This window comes from Pistacia vera, unplaced genomic scaffold (assembly GCF_008641045.1).
Source record: "Pistacia vera cultivar Batoury unplaced genomic scaffold, PisVer_v2 Contig688, whole genome shotgun sequence".
In the NCBI taxonomy this organism is placed as follows: Eukaryota; Viridiplantae; Streptophyta; class Magnoliopsida; order Sapindales; family Anacardiaceae; genus Pistacia; species Pistacia vera.
This window is the reverse complement of record NW_022196543.1, coordinates 245,533-262,486: the sequence shown is the minus strand read 5'-3', so window position 1 is coordinate 262,486 and position 16,954 is coordinate 245,533. Positions and strand designations below refer to the sequence as shown.

The following is a 16,954-nucleotide window of genomic DNA, read 5'->3' as shown; positions in this document are numbered from 1 at the left end:
TACCGTTGCCAGCCACCGAGGTTTGCATTTCTTTTGATCTTCACTTCATCTCAGTTCAAACCCGTTTGTGTTTCATTTCAAACCAGAGTCTTGCTACCAGATTCGCGCAGCCTGACATAGCGTTTCACATCACCAATTGGCCTTGCCTGGCATTGCAACAAACCGTCTCTTCATATTCACAACCACAATAAAAAGTCACTGACTGGGTTCGTTATGAAAACATTGCATAGGAGTTAAACTCTAATTCTAATCAAACTAGGAATCCTAATATTAAACAATTAAATTAGACACTAACACTATCTATCTATCTAGATAACTCTTATTTAGATTAGAATATACTAACAACATAAGACTTTTAATAAAATTTGATTTAATTTCCTACATCTTATAATATTACAATTTCAACATAAAACAACTAACTAATTTAATCCAATTTGCCATTTGTTTGATAAAGAAAGGACTTTCGCGGCTAAGATCATATGTGGAGTTCTTGAGTTTCCTTTTAAGTTAGACTTAATGGTAGATGTTCGTAACCTAACTTTTTTATTTTAAGCAATATGTTTGTTAAAAAAAGAAAAAAAAAAATCTCAAGTGTGACAAGTTATTCAAACATTTTGTTTGCAATAGTGTATCAAGAATCATAAACATAAAGCTAAGCAAATTTAAGGATACAAACCAGCAAATTAAACAAAACAAACACATAAACAACATGTCGAATTTACAAAATTGGACGAATTAGTTTCCATTAAATATGACAAAATCATGTAATACACTCACTCTCACACTCCTCAAAATAACAAAATATTACGAACACCCTAAATCTCAACCCAAATCTAATCACATAGATTTATCCATATAAAAGTGGAAACTTTAGTCCCTCTCTAGTAAACTCTTTCTTGTCTCTAAAGTCTACAATTGTTATTGTAAGATTCAATTCTGTTTACTTAACTAATCATTTACGATATTGTTATATTAAATTTTTTATAATTTAAACTAAATAATGTAATTATGAAAAATAAAATAACAGTATTTAATAAGATTCTCCTTTTTTTTAAAAAAAAAAAAACCTACTGTAAAAATTATCTATATATAGTATTGTTTGTTCAACTTCTTAATAGCTTCTCTTTCAATCCTGAATATATTGATATTTACAATTTCATCTCAAACCTCGGGACCCTCAAAATGGTTCTGCCTTGATGGCGAAAAAGACTACTGTAACAGTTATCTAATTACTAATATTCAACCTCATCGCTACAGGCTGTTTTCTTCACCCATATGATCTGTTAATTTTTCAGCACCGACCGTTCCAGATATGATTTGCAATCCTTACACAAAACTCAACCATACCTTCTTATTTATAATTTAATAATTCCATATTCACATCCAAATTTTATTGCATCTGTAAATGAAGTACCAATGAGGAATGACATAGGTACGTGTTGAAGTTGTATATTAAATTATATTTGAAATAATTGTTTTCTTGTAATTCATAGTCAGAGAGTTATGAACACATAGCTAGAGAAGAAAAGATGTAATTATTTTTAAAATATGCATGCACTTTTCATGAAATCTTTCCATCTCACAATCTTTTCTCGCTCTTTTGAATGCTCTTGAGAAAGTTGATAATCAACCTCAGTAATACTGGTGTTAGACACAGGCTATAAGCTTGATTGAAAACTTTACGTGCTAATTCTAAAAACTGAGTTACAAATATAGCTTTAGAAGGAAGGGGTGATTATAAAGATATTAATTAACTGATGATAAACATGTGGAAAATAAGGTTAACTTTTCATGTTAATATGCACGTGATTAACATCAAATACATATGTGAAAATAGAAATTAAGCACTAACTAATCATTTTTTTGAACAGTAACTAAAATGAAATACAAAAAAACATCATGTCACATTTTAGTCACAATCATAGATTACGACAATTTCATTCCTTTTTTAAGGTTTGATTGTATGCTCACCCCTTACGCCATTTACTCTTTATCTTGTGATATTAAAGTGTTGAGAGAGTAGTAGTAGGGTGAAGACGGTCGTAGAATTGCATCATAAATAGCGGAACAGAAACCTACCCACCTAATTAATGTATCATATGGCCTTCTATGTATCTGTATATTCTAATTATTCTTAATTAGAATGGCAGATGGAGACGTTGATGGCAACATACGCAATTAAAACACGCCATAACTAAACTACCTACTATCACCGCACCAATGAGAATATCCACAAATATTTATGGTCCCATTATATTACTCTATATCCTTGTCGTAATGTAAAACCAATACTATTGGCAATGAACTATGAGGCATTGTCCATTATATAGTAGAATATTTTTATAATCACGATATTGGGACCAATTAAATTTATGATTATAAAGAGATTATAATTTAATAGAGGTGTAGTTATAAGAATTATTATTTTAATTTTTAATTTTATAATTCATGTTTTAAAAATACTAGGATTTTAATTCATTGTTATAATAACATTAGGATAGTACAGAAATGAATATCAAAGAATCACTGTAGAATTGAATGATAAAATTCGATAACTTCACTACACTAATCAAATGGATATTAATATCTTCCTTAATAATCCAAATGAGCAACAAATCGTATATGTTTTAACTGAAAAATAAATCATTACTAGAATTAGACAAGAAAAAGAAGGAAATAATCTTGAGGATGATAGTATAGAAATACCAAAAATTTTATGCTAAGAAACTCTAAACATGTTTAAGAGCAATAAATATTTTAACTTCAATAAGAAGGTATCCATGCTAATTGCTTATTATGTACCCGCAAGATAAAAAATATGATAACAACTCTAAAACATAAACATTGTCTCAAATAACTTTAGATAAATATTTAATTCATCTTAAACCTTTAATGTAACATAGTATATATTTTTTGCAATATGTATATAATTATTACTATGTAGAGACAAGTTCCTTATAACGAGACCTAGAAAAATCATAACTTATTACAATGTAAAATTTATTCTTATTTATAATTGACCTAGTTGGGATTGAAAGTTTTTATGACTACATAAAAGTTATTCCTATATGGAATATCACTATAGAGAAGTTCTACTGTATTATTTTATATCCATTTCGTAATGTAAAACCAAGTCAACATTTAAACAAAAACAAAATTACAAAGTACAAACCCATTCGACTCGATCAAATAGACATCAATTTATGGAGTCCTACTTTAACCCTCAGTTTAAAACCCGGACCGGACTGGCCGGTCCAACTGGTTCGATCGGGACCTAGCCTTAACTCTGATAAAACCGGAAATAACATAAAACCCACTTTGGACTAATAATAGACTTATGGAACAGTATAAAACCGTCGAACCGATCGATCCGAAGCTTAAAACGGTTCATTATTTCGGGGTTAATCTAATCCCTAATTCTTAAACCAGATTTGTAACACCGTTTCATTCTTCATTTCATTGAGTGAGCAAACATTCTCCATTTTATTGAGTCAGCAAACATCCTCCATTTTATTTTAATACCCTTTTCATCTCCAAAGATTAAATTGCATCTTCCATTTTCATCTTATATTCTTCTTCATTTACTCTAAAATCTATCATGTAAAAAAGAATAAGTAGAGGAGAGGAAAATGAAAAAGAAGAGGAGATGAAGAGAAAGAGGAAGGAAGGAAAAAAGTTAAAGGAGAAAGAGGGAAAAGGGCAGAAAGAAGCGGCTGAAAAAAGAAGGAGAAAGATAAAATTGATGGGGAGAGAGAAAAAAGGACAAAGATGAAAGTGATGAGGGAGAAAAAAAAAATTAACAATAAAAATGGCGGGTTATTTCATACTTACAAGGACTTACGGGTAATTTTTAAGGATATATTTACAGATTTTCAAACCTATAAAGACTGATAAATTATTCAGATATACGTCTGTTGAATACTGGTAAGATCGATCGGTCTAACCGATTGGACCGGACAATCGGAAAACCAGTCCCTTGACCGAGTTAAGGAGCGATCCAAATAGGAAATAACCTATCGAGTCAACTCACTTCCTAATTAGTCAACTCTACATTCGACTCACTCTTGCCGACCCCATTCCCTTCGCAATTTCCCTCAGCACAAACTTCTGAATTTTCCCCGTCGAAGTCTTGGGCAATTCTTCTTTAAACACCACCGTTTTCGGAACCGTGTAATGGGGCAACCTCTTCCTGCAATAATCTATTATTTCTTTCTCCGTTGGTTTCATACTCAACTCCCCCCTCAAACTCACAAACGCACATGGAGTCTCTCCCCAGAACTCATCCGGCCGAGCCACCACCGCCGCTTCATTAATGGCCGGGTGTGAGTACAGCACTGACTCCACCTCCACGCTACTCAAATTCTCTCCGCCGCTTATTATTACGTCTTTTGAACGATCTCTTATTTCTAAATATCCATCGGTATGCATCACACCCACGTCTCCGGTGTAAAACCACCCGTTTTCTTTCAAACATTTACGAGTCCCAACCGGGTCTTTAAGATAACCAAGCATTATGCATGCTCCCCTCAGCACGATCTCACCCAATGATGACCCGTCACGTGTCACACTCGCTCCTGACTCAGGATCCACGCTCAGTCAAACGATGTCCTCACCCCTTGTCTCGCTTTTAACCTCGCTCGATCCGTTGCCGGCAAAACGTTCATCTTGATTTCCAGGCGCATATGAAACAACGATTCCTCCGGTTTCCGTTAAACCGTAACCGTGACTAACTACAAAACCGAGCGACTCGGTCCTCAAGAGGACGGCGGCCGGCGGTGGAGCTCCGGCGGTGAGAATCTAACAGAGTTGTGAGTGGTTGATTGTCTGGAGAGTTGATAGCATGTTGAGCACAACGGGAGCACACACATGTGAGTGACGCCTGTCTTCGAATGGAGTCGTAAATAATTGAAGCGTCGAATTTACGTAGACAAATGTTGGTCCCGCCCACGGCAGCCATGCCCCAAGGGAAACACCAGCCGTTGGAGTGAAACATGGGCAGCGTCCACAGAACACGGGCTGTTTCGGTACGGACCAGTCAGTTAAAGAATCAACGGTCACGATGAAGATACACGGTGGCAATGAACGACGCCTTTTGGAGCAGAAGTTGTACCTGAGGTGTAGTTTAATACCAGCGGGTCCCACTCGCTCTCGGCCTGACCCACTTGAACTGGGGATCTCCTTTCTCAACCAGGCTCTCGTAGGAGCAAACGAAATCAGAATCAACGGTCTGAGATGAAGCATCATACTCGTCAGTGATGAGGACGACAGCAGGGGGTTTGATATTTGGCGGGAACAAAACCACGGCGTTGAGAAGGAGAGAGCGTGATTGGTGATCGACGAAGACGAGCTTGGATTGGCTGTGCTGTAAGAGAACGGAGACGGTCCGCGCGTCGAGGGGGTGTTAATGTTGTGAGAAAGCACCGGCGAAAGGAACGGCGAAATGGAGTTCGTAGTGGCGGGGATGTTGGGGGCAAGACGGAGACGACGTGGCCCTTGGCGATGCCGAGAGAGGAAAGGGAAGAAGCGAGCTGGAGAAAACGACGGTGGGTTGGGACCAAGTGTGAGTAGTTTGTGGTAAATGATGGAAGGAGAATCAGCGAAACAGTTGCAGCTCTTTCCAAGAAACCTAGTGGAGTCAGCGGGCATGAATTAGCAGAGGTGGGCTTTAATTCTCCATGTTTGGTTTGGCTGAGGTGTGTGTTGGTTAGAGGAATGATGAAGATGAAGCAGAAAAAGGGCGAGTGGGGATTAATCTATAGCGAAAGGAAAGTTCTAAACGATTATCGTGTAATCTGGAAAAGATAGGAATGGAATAGGGCGAAAATAGGAAAACAAACGCACCAGCTGTGGAAAAACAGTAAAGTATGCGTTTGGTTAATATTTTTATCCCTATTTGGATCCTATTTTCAAATCGCGTTGGTACAATATTCTCAAAAATTACCCTATTTTTTAATTACATTTTAACCCCATAAGGTTATTAATTTCACTAAATACCCCCTGAAAAAAAAGTTTAAAATTAACCAAAAACACCCCCATCCACCAACTTGTCAGATTCGGCAACCACCGTCGGTGATAGCCGGAATCTTGTACAACGGCCAAACTTCGACCAGAAATGGCCGGAAGTCACGCTGTGGCCTTTTCCGACCAGATCCACAACGGATCTGGCCGGAAAAGGCCAGATCTGGCCGTCAGCGACGGCCAAAGAAATGGCCGTCGTTGACGGTCAACGACGGCCAAATCTTGGCCGTCGTCGATCGAAAACGACGGCCACATCTTTGGCCGGCTGACGGCCAAAGATGGCCGTCGTTTGGCCTTTTCCGGCGTCGACGGCCAAAACAAACCATAGATTGGCCTTTTCCGGCCAGATCTACCATGGATCTAGCCGGAAAAGGCCATAACGATGTGTTACGGCACAGATCCGACAAGTCTGTGCCGTAACGAAATTTTCCGGTCAGATTCGGCGGTGGTGGCCGGAATCTGACACTGCAGTGGTGGGGTGTTTTTGTCATTTTACATGTTAGGGTCTTTAGTTAAATTAGTAAACCTAAGGGCTTTTTTATAAATTTTTAAAATTTACCTCGTAATACTCCCATATCCAATAACCCAATACTACCCTTAAAATCCTATCCAAAATACTAAACCAAACGCACCCAAAAATATTTATGAAAATGGTATGTTTATAAATGAGATGTCAGATATGTTGTCCTTTCCTAAACAAAAAAACATTGGATTCAATTAACATTAATAAAACGCTTCCTTTGGTGTTTACATATCTATAACTACTACAATTTGTGGATTATACTGTACCCAATTAATCAAGGTTTTAAGAGAAAGACTTTATTCACTCAGCTTTTGGTCAACTATAATGTTATTTATAGTGGGCAATAACTGAACACCATATTTTTTAAGTCTTGGTATTTTAATTGACTTTGAATATAAGTATATAGTGGACACCCTATTTTCCATAAAATAAAATAAATAGAAATAACTTTATATGCGTTTGGTTTATATTTTTTATCCCTATTCTGGATCCTATTTTCGAAATAGCGTTTGGTAAATATTCTAAAAATACCTTATTTTTTTAATTACATTTTAACCCCATAAGGTTATTAATTCACTAAATACCCCCTGAAAAAAAGTTTAAAAATTAACAAAAAACACCCCATCAACCCAACTTGTCAGATTCCAGCAACCACCGTCGGTGATAGCCGGAATCTGTACAACGGCCTAACTTCCGACCAGAAATGGCCGGAAGTCACGCTGTGGCCTTTTCCGGCCAGATCCACCAGGATCTGGCCGGAAAAGGCCAGATCTGGCCGTCAGCGATGGCCAAAGAAAGGCCGTGGTGACGTTGACCGAAAACGACGGCCACATCTTTGGCCGTCGCTGACGGCCAAAGATGGCCCTCGTTTGGCCTTTTCCGACCGTCGACGGCCATAACAGATCGTAGATCTGGCCTTTTCCGACCAGATCCAACATGGATCTGGCCGGAAAAGGCCATAACGACGTGTTACGGCACAGATCCGACAAGTCTGTGCCGTAACGAAATTTTCTGGCCAGATTCCGACGGAATCTGACACTGCAGGTGGTGGGGGTGTTTTTGTCATTTTATATGTTAGGGTCTTTAGTTAAATTAGTAAACCTAAGGGCTTTTTTATAAATTTTTAAAATTTACCTCGTAATACTCCCATATCCAATAACCCAATACTATCCCTAAAATCCTATCCAAAATACTAAACCAAACACACCCTTTCATATTTTAAAGTAATACGAATATACGATAACTGTAGTGTTGGGTAACGTTAACATGTAAAGACTTCTTTTTGAGTTAAAATCCTAATCTAATAAATAGTAACATCTTTCTGTTACCCCAAGTACAATATAGACATAGCGGCTGTCATTTTCAAGAATACATGCCATTATAAAAGCGTCCCACTTCTTGTGAATCACATGTTGATGTTGATGATAGCTTCTTAGTCCCACCATGGTGTGACTCACGCTCTCTTTTGTCTTTTTTCTTAATTAATTTATTAAATTTTTGTAATATTTAATGAAAACAAAGTATATAAATTCTATTAATTAAAAAAGTATTAATTAATCAATTATATGGGCCAAAAATCGTCTTAAGCCTTATCAGACCAAAGAAAATATTTTCTACCATGTAGGCCCAAGGTCGTGGTCCAATTTTGGTTAGACATACATCAGAATTCATGTCATGGGCCAAAACGAACGGCCCAAACCCAGCCTCTCTCTAGATTAGGCATCACTATTAGCCCACCTAAGGCCAAGCCCATTGGTCCAAGATAATTAGGACTCTTCCTATTTGGATTCTATCCTAATTCGCCCAAGATTTCATATCTTATGTGAATTATGACTCTGAATCCTACTAAGGCAAGTAAATCATGATCTTTTCCTATTCACTAAACCTCTACTATTATAGACTTAAAGTCCTATTAGGATACGAAGATCTTACGACTACCATTTAAATAAGGGCCACACCTCTGTTTAGGCATTCAATCTCAATACCACATACTTGCTCCCAAGCTCCTACTCTTAAGAGTTATATATCTACGTCGTAGTTCTAGTCTTCGACTAAACTTCTGGTAACCTTTCATTCCCTTAGACCTCACTAAATTGCCTCATTCAGCCTTGCTGATTTGGGCGTCGAAGTGCCTACGGTAGACACCACACCGGTGTTTACTTAAGCTCCATGCTTGTTTACTTTGTGTGCAGGTACAACGGATTATTAATGACCTCAATCTCACAGGATCACACCTTCTTTCCGTAACCGTAGATTTTAGCATCTACAGTTTGGTGCCCACCATGGGGCCTCTGACAATCAACTCCCGTTCAACATCCTGCTCTATAGAGAATCACGACATGATTGAAATCACAAACACTGCCTCAATAGACCTCACGGCTAAGGTCAAGGCTCTCTCAACACTAGTGCAACAGTAGGCCAACAAGGTCACGACATTAGAAGCCGAGGATATCAGCATTCAGGCTAAAAACAACAACATCCAGGCCGAGAATCAGAGTCTACGGGAAAAGGTAACTCAATTTTATTCTCTTGATTTCTCATTCAATTGGATACCGAAGAACCATTTCCGTGTCCTGATGAATACCATGCAGCCACTCATAACCCCAGACCCCAAATCCTCGACCTTAGACCCTCCGTCTTCCCAACTCCAATCATCCATGATGGATGGCTCAGCACCCTCCATCACTAACACAACTATCCTAGCCATGCAAACACGACCCCTATCAGTTGACCCCTCAATCACTCGTGACCAGCTCACTCAAGTCATCCCCAGCTAGCAATAACAAAATATCACCAACATCGACCATCCCATCAGTATGACTGACCCACACTAAGCCCAAGAACCTTCCAGTTTGGCTCTCCTTCATGGGTCTAGCAATCACCCCTACCAAAGACCGCTCAGCTCGGCTTACCCTCATGGGTCGAGCGGTCCCCAAGTCACACCTTTAACCATACATGCTGCCAGAAGCACTCGAACTGCTACACTCATGATAAATTATCTTGAAGGAATGAATGGAGCCCCTAACACATAAATAACAACCATCAAGCTACACCTAATGACTCGGCTCGCCCTACCAGACCGAGTGAAAGAAACATCCATCACCAAACCATCAATCAAAACCTGCTATCTGTCGCTACTCCCTTAGAACAAATACTAGCCAAGAAATTGGTTGATATGGAAGCCATGATGAGGCGCATACCCGGAGTCCCCACCCCAGCTAAGAAAAGCCTTCCTATAACTATGTCGACTCACCCTTCATCGACTCCATAGCCCTAGTCAAGATGCCTCACAAGTTCTCCATCCCAAACATGAGACCCTATAATGGTACAACCGACCCAGATGACCACATTGTCTCCTACAAACAGAGGATATTTACCGCCTCCATACCATAGGATCTTATGGAAGCATGCATGTTCAAAAGCTTTGGCTCTAGCCTCTCAGAACCGGCTCTTCAGTGGTATACAAACCTCCCCAACAATTGCATAAACTCATTCACCTAGCTCACTGACACATTCGTTAAGCAATTCGCAAGTAGCAAAAACTTGAGAAGCTATCAGCTGACCTATACATGGTCTATCAGAAGAAAGGAGAGCCACTCCGAGAATATGTTAGTCGATTCAAAAAGGAGAAGATATTTATCCTATCTTGCAATCATGAAATAGTAGTGGACGTTTTCAGGAAGCGGCTCCTCCCTAATGGAGAACTTTACAAAGATCTCTCCAAATTGGGCTGAAATACCATGGAGGATGCTCTAGCCCGACCGATCATCCAAATAAGGTGGGAGGAAGATGAGACAAACCGTAGAAGGTATACACCCTATAATGATCGTCGATAGAGCCGAAGCGATAGACGCCTTGGAGCTCGGCAATATGAAACAAACCACCCACCTCCATCACGCGGCTTCAACAAAAGCAATCGAAGACCGTATGATCGCTCTCCAACTTGACCTGCATACATACCTCCAATTCTACTCCATTTGTCGTCTCTGAGTATAATCTTAATGTTGAGTTGGCCCAAGTGGTATCAATAGTGAAGAGGATGGGTCAGACAGTCAAATGGCCGCCCAAGCTTAGACCCGATATTAAAAGGACACAACCAAGTGGTGCAAGTTTCACCATGTCCATGGGCACACTACAACTAACTACATCACTCTGAGATTAAAGGTTACAGCTTTACTTAAAAGAAGACATCTTTGGGATCTACTGACAGACAAAGGTAAAAGCACCATGAATAACAGAGATGAGAAAAGCCGATCATCTCCTCCCTCAGATCCAAAGCCAGAAGTCTGTTACCACATGAATCTGGTAGTTTAGAAATCAGTGGAGTGAATTACTCCTCGGCTAAAAGGCATGCCCGAGCCAGCCATCACCCTGAAGCCTGCTCTTCCCATCCGCTCAGAAACCATCTAAACAAGTCATCTAATTCAAAGACGATGAGCCAGTCACCTTGTTTGCCCCACACAATAATGTTTTAGTGATCACCTTGTAGATAACGAATATTCTAGTCAAGAGGATATTCGTGGATGGAGGCTCCTCAGACAACATCATATTCCTAGAAGCTATAAAGACAATAGGCCTAGATGAGTCGGACATCAACAAGCACCTCAACATCTTGGTCGGGTTCAGCTCTGAGTAAAAGCATTTTCCTTGTGTTGGATTGCCCTTCACCCTACAATGTTATCTTAAGCCGACCTTGGATCCATGATATGAGAGTCGTCTCATTAACCTTCCATCAAACAGTCAGGTTGCCCACCAAATGAGGTGTGAGAGAGATTAGGGATGACCTTAAGGCCTTAAGGGACTGTTACAAGAATGCCTTCAAAGGCAAGTCCCACACATTATAGCAACTATAGACCAACCCCACTCTTTTAACGGAGCCGGATTAACCATCAATAGGAAGAGTTGGATGAGATACAGATTCACCCAAACCACCCTAACCAAAAGACTCAGATTGGGTCCCAAGTAAGTCTTGAAATCAGAGAACGACTAATTAGCTTTTTGAAATAGAACCATGATTGCTTCGCGTGGTCCCATGCAAATATAACAAGGATCGACTCTGACGTAATGGTGAACCATCTGCAGGTTGACCCTGACTGTCACCTGGTCAGATAGAAGAGAATAAAATTTGCTCTAGAGCGAAATCGAGTCATTAATGAAGAGGTAGAGAAATTGCTGAGAAATGGGCTCGATCGGGAGGTTCACTACCTCGATTGGCTCGCTAATGTGGTGGTAGTTTGAAAGAAAGTGGCGATTCTGCATAGATTTCACAGACCTGAACAAGGCATGCCCTCGGGACTCCTTCCCACTCCCACACATCGATATGCTGGTTGATGCTACGACTGGTCATGAGTTGCTCAGCTTCATGAATGTCTTCTTTGGCTACAATCAAATACTCATGCACCCGAGTGACCAAGAGAATAATGCTTTCATCACAAAGAGGGGCACTTACTATTATAAAGTGATGTCGTTCGGATTCAAGAATGCAAGGATCACCTATCAACAGCTCGTCAACAAGATGTTTGCAGAACACTTAGGGGACACTATGGAAGTATACATCGATTACATGCATGTCAAGTCCTTGATAGCTGAGTAGCACTTGGACCACCTCAGTTAGGCCTTCACAGTACTGATGAAGTACAATATGAAGCTCGAGTCAGCCAAGTGCTCATTCGGGGTCTCCTCTGGTAAGTTTTTTGGATACACGGCGACTTAGTAGGGGATAGAGACTAACCTTGATCAAATCTGAGCCGTCCTGAACATTCCCTCACCTACATGCATCAAAGACATCCAGCGTCTCTCTGGAAGAGTGGCAGCCCTAAGTCGATTCATCTCTCGATCGGCCGACAAGTGTTACCACTTCTTTGCAGCCCTTCGAAAGGCAAAGCAGTTTGAGTGCACCTTAGCCTGCGAAGAAGCCATACAGCAGCTGAAAAGGTACTTGACTTCTCCTCATCTACTTTCTAAGCCACTAACTGGGGAAAATTGTACACATACTTGACAGTTTCAGAATCAGCTATTTCAGTCGTCCTGATTAGAGAAGACAATGGAAAACAACTATCGATTTACTATGTAAGCAAGTCACTCCTTGACGTCAAGACCCAATACAATCAGCTAGAAAAACTGCACTTGCTTTTATCCACCCATCTTGGAAGCTTCGGCCCCACTTCCAGTGTCACTCCCATCATTATTCTCACTAACTACCTACTTAAAAAGATCCTGCACAAACTCGAGCTCCAGGGACGACTGACCCAGTGGACAGTCGAGCTGGGTGAATTCGATGTCTCCTTCTAGCCGCGCACCGTCATCAAGTCGCAAGTGTTAGAAAATTTCATAGCGGACTTCACTCATAACACTTCTAGTCAGGCGAAGAGAGAGCTACTATGCTTAACAAGCAAGACACCTTTGAAGTGGAGTCTCTCGGTCAACAGGTCGAGCAATGTAAATGAAAGTGGGTTGGGTATAGTATTGGTTACACCAGATAGAGAAGTCATCCAACAATTCATCTAATACAGCTTCAAGTGTATGAATAACGAGGCCAAATATGAGGCTCTGATAGCCGGTCTTTCACTTGCAAAAGAGATAGGGGTTACAGGGTTGGAAGTCAAGTCTGAATCTCAAATCATAGTCAATCAACTACAAGGCACCTACCAGGCTCAAGACTCGAAAATGACAACATACCTGAACATAGTTAAAGAGCTCTAGTCGGCCTTCAAAGAATTCACCATATGTCAAGTCCCAATAACTAAGAATACCCATGTTGATGCACTTGACAACTTCAGCTCAACCTTACAAGGTACTTTTGACTCATCCATCCCATTACTCTTTCTTTAATGGCCAGCCGACTGGAAAAAAACCTCCATTTGAGACAGTGTTGATCCCCAAAGAACCTGTCGAGGTTATGGATATTGAGCCAACCGACTCAGGGATGACCCCTATCCTTAGATACTTAGAAAATGATGAGCTCCTAGCCAACAAGAATGAAGCATATTGACTAAGAGCAAATGCATCCAGATTCACCATCTACGAGGGTCGGCTCCTCAAGAAGTCATTCTTGGGTCCCTACCTTAAGTGCATCACTCCTGAAGAAGCCCAATACGTACTAGCAGAACTCCACAAGAGTGAGTGCGGGAACCACGATGGGGGACGTAACTTGGCACACTGAGTGATAATCTCCGGATTCTATTGGCCCACTATGTTTTCAGACTCAGCCTCATATGTCAAGAAATGTGACAATTACTAATGATTTACGCATGTCTCGCACTCCCCCCCCCCCCCCCCCCCCCCCCCCCCCCCCCCCCCCCCCCCCCCCCCCCCGAACGACTCAACTTCATCCTCACCCCTTGGCCATTTATGAAATAGGGATGGACATCGTTGGCAAGCTTTCAACCGCACCCAAGCAGTGAGTGTATATGCTGGTAGTCACCGACTATTTCATAAAGTAGATTGAGGCAGAGGCATTTGCCCAAGTTCGAGACCAGGAGGTAAAAACTTTCATTTGAAAGAACGTCATATGTCCCCGAACCGACAACAAGTCTCAATTCATCAGCCCTGACTTTAGAGACTTATGTGAGATATGGGGAATCAAACTCAACTTCTTGACACCTTGAAACCGTCAGTTAAACGATTAAGCCGAATCATCAAATAAGACTATAATAAACAAATAATGAAGAAGTGCCTTCAGAAAGTGAAGGGTGCATGGGTAGATAAACTACCAAGAGTCTTATGGTCTGATAGAGTCACCATCTGCTCATCCACAAGTAAGACACGTTTCTCCCTTGCATTCGATTCGGAAGCAGTCATCCTGATCGAGGTGTCAGTCTCATCACCTAGACTATAATGGATGAATAAAAAGTCAAACAGTCAGAACTTGTGCCACAACTTGGACACCATCGATGAGCTCTAGGAACAAGCCCAGATAAAAAATGTCATATATCAACAGTGGGTCGCTTGACATTACAACCACAATGTTCGAGTGAGAACATTCAAAAGAAGGTGATTGGGTCATTTGCAAAGTATTCCAGAACACCAAGGAGATCAATGTTAACAAAATTGATCCTACTTGGGAAAGGCCATACAAGATCACCAAGTCAATCGACAAAGGTGCCTACAAACTTTAATCTCCCGAAAGCAAAGACATCGACCACAGTTGGAATGCCATCCACTTCAAGTGCTATCACTTCGGATAGGATGTGTCTCAGCTTCATTTTGTTTTTGTTGATAAAAATAATGAATGGGTCTGCCCACCTCCTTCACAACCATTGGCTTCTAGGCCTTAAATCAATAAAAGTACTATTCAACAAAAAACTATGTTCAACTTCAATCAATTTACATCGACTCGCCACAAGGCCTGATTCCTTGAATTTCAACTATAAGTCAGTCAAACCAACTCGGCCACAAGACTTGATAACTTGAATTTCAACTATAAGTCGGTCATGCTGACTTGGCCACAAGGCCTCGTGTTACAAATATATATAACTTCTTGGATTATATGGATCACATTGATATCCTGAATTATAGGGATCACATTGATATCCAGGATTATAGGGATCACATTGATCTAGTATCCTAATAGAGATTGACCACCTACCTAGTTTAGAACACTACAAGTGTATATAAATATGTATCCTTTTATTCTATGAATAAGAAGTGTGTGAATATTCATCCTTAATACGTTTTACATAGTATCATAGCCTTAAAAGGTAATTAGAGTTTGGGTTTCAATTAGGAACACCTGTTTAGGGTGAGATTTCTTCGACACCGCCACCCTAGGGAGATTCAGAAGCAGTCGATCAGCAAAACCCCAAGTTCCAGCCATCGGAATCCCCGTGCATGAGCTCCATGTGCCACCTGAAACTCCAATCAATAGTACCATGCGTCGGCACGTGAGAGAGCATCCATTATTGACGTCTCTTTCAGTTCTCTTCGTCGGCACTTGTACAACACATTTTCGTGCTGGATTGGGTAATCTCTTACTGGTTACTGCTGTTATTTGTTTGGATATTCTGAGGATTTGGTTGTGATTTTTTCGGAACTTTGTTTTCGTTTGATTATTGGATTTTTACTGTGCCTTGGCCTCTGGTTGGCGGTGGCTATTGATTGATTTGGTGTGTCACTGAAGTTTGGTTAATTTGTTTTGTTTTAACCATTTGTTGGTGTGCATTGGGATTATAGTTTGTTTAAGATATGTCTGATACAAAGCCAGTGATGGAAATGATACCGACGATGTCGAAAATTACAGAACATAAGCTTATTAGTATAACTAATTACCATGATTGATGTAAAACTGTTATACTGTATTTGCGGAGTATTGATAAAGATGATCATATGACTGATGATCCACTTAAGGATGATTCGAAAAAAACATGGCCCTGGGATGATGCTCGATTGATTCTATAAATACGGAACTCGATTGACGGTGAGGTAATTGGCCTAATTAATCATTGTGAGTTTATTAAAGAACTGAAAGATTATTTGGAGTTTCTGTATTCTAGAAAAGGGAATGTTTCTCATATTTATGAAGTGTGTAAGGCATTCTACCATGCAGAGAAACAAGATAAGTCTCTTACAGCTTATTTTATGGAGTTTAAGAAGACTTATGAAGTGTTAAACATGTTGTTACCCTTCAGTGATGATGTCAAAGTTCAACAAAAACAACAGGAGCAAATGGCAATCATAAGTTTTCTTACAGGTCTTCTTTCTGAATTTGAGACTGCTAAGTCTCAGGTTCTAGCCAGTCCAAAGATCTCTTCGTTGCAGGATGTCTTTAGTAGGGTACTTCGCACAGAAGGTACCCCACCGATTCAGTTTAGTGCTGCTCTCGTCAGTTAAAAGAATGACTCTGAATCTAAGCGATCACAATTTGGAAGTGGCAACAAAAGAGGAGGGTCAAATAGTAATATGGGAGGAATTGTGTGTCACTATTTCCATAAGCCAGGACACATGAAGCGTGATTGTAGAAAGCTTCAGAACAGAAATAAAAGAAATTCCTCTACCCATGTTGCATCCACCAACGATACTTCTGATCAGTCAGTTCTTATCTCTGCAGATGAATTTGCCAGGTTTTCATTGTAACAGGAATCATTAAAAGCTTCATCTACTCCTGTAACGGCTATGGCTAACTTAGGTAAGCCAAATACATGTCTCTTTTCCTCATCCTCCAAATTCGTCATTGACTCTGGTGCAACAGATCATATGTCAGGTAATCCCAATCTCTTTTCTACTTATCAATCAAAAACCCTTTCGAATGTGACTTTAGCAGATTGGTCACCATCCTATGTTCTTGGGTCTGGCACAGTTACCCCTACCACACACTTCCCTTGTCAAATGTCTTACATTTACCAGATTTTTCTTTCAATTTGATTTCTGTTAGCCAACTTACTCGTGCTCTTAACTGTTGTGTTTTATTCTTTCCCG

At 40.2% G+C, this 16,954-nt stretch overlaps 1 pseudogene; it reads right to left on the bottom strand.

Annotated features, from left to right (window-relative positions):
* Positions 1-3,693: 3,693 nt before the first annotated feature.
* Positions 3,694-9,224, bottom strand: LOC116113669 (annotated as a pseudogene).
* Between the last annotated feature and the right edge of the window lie 7,730 nt (positions 9,225-16,954).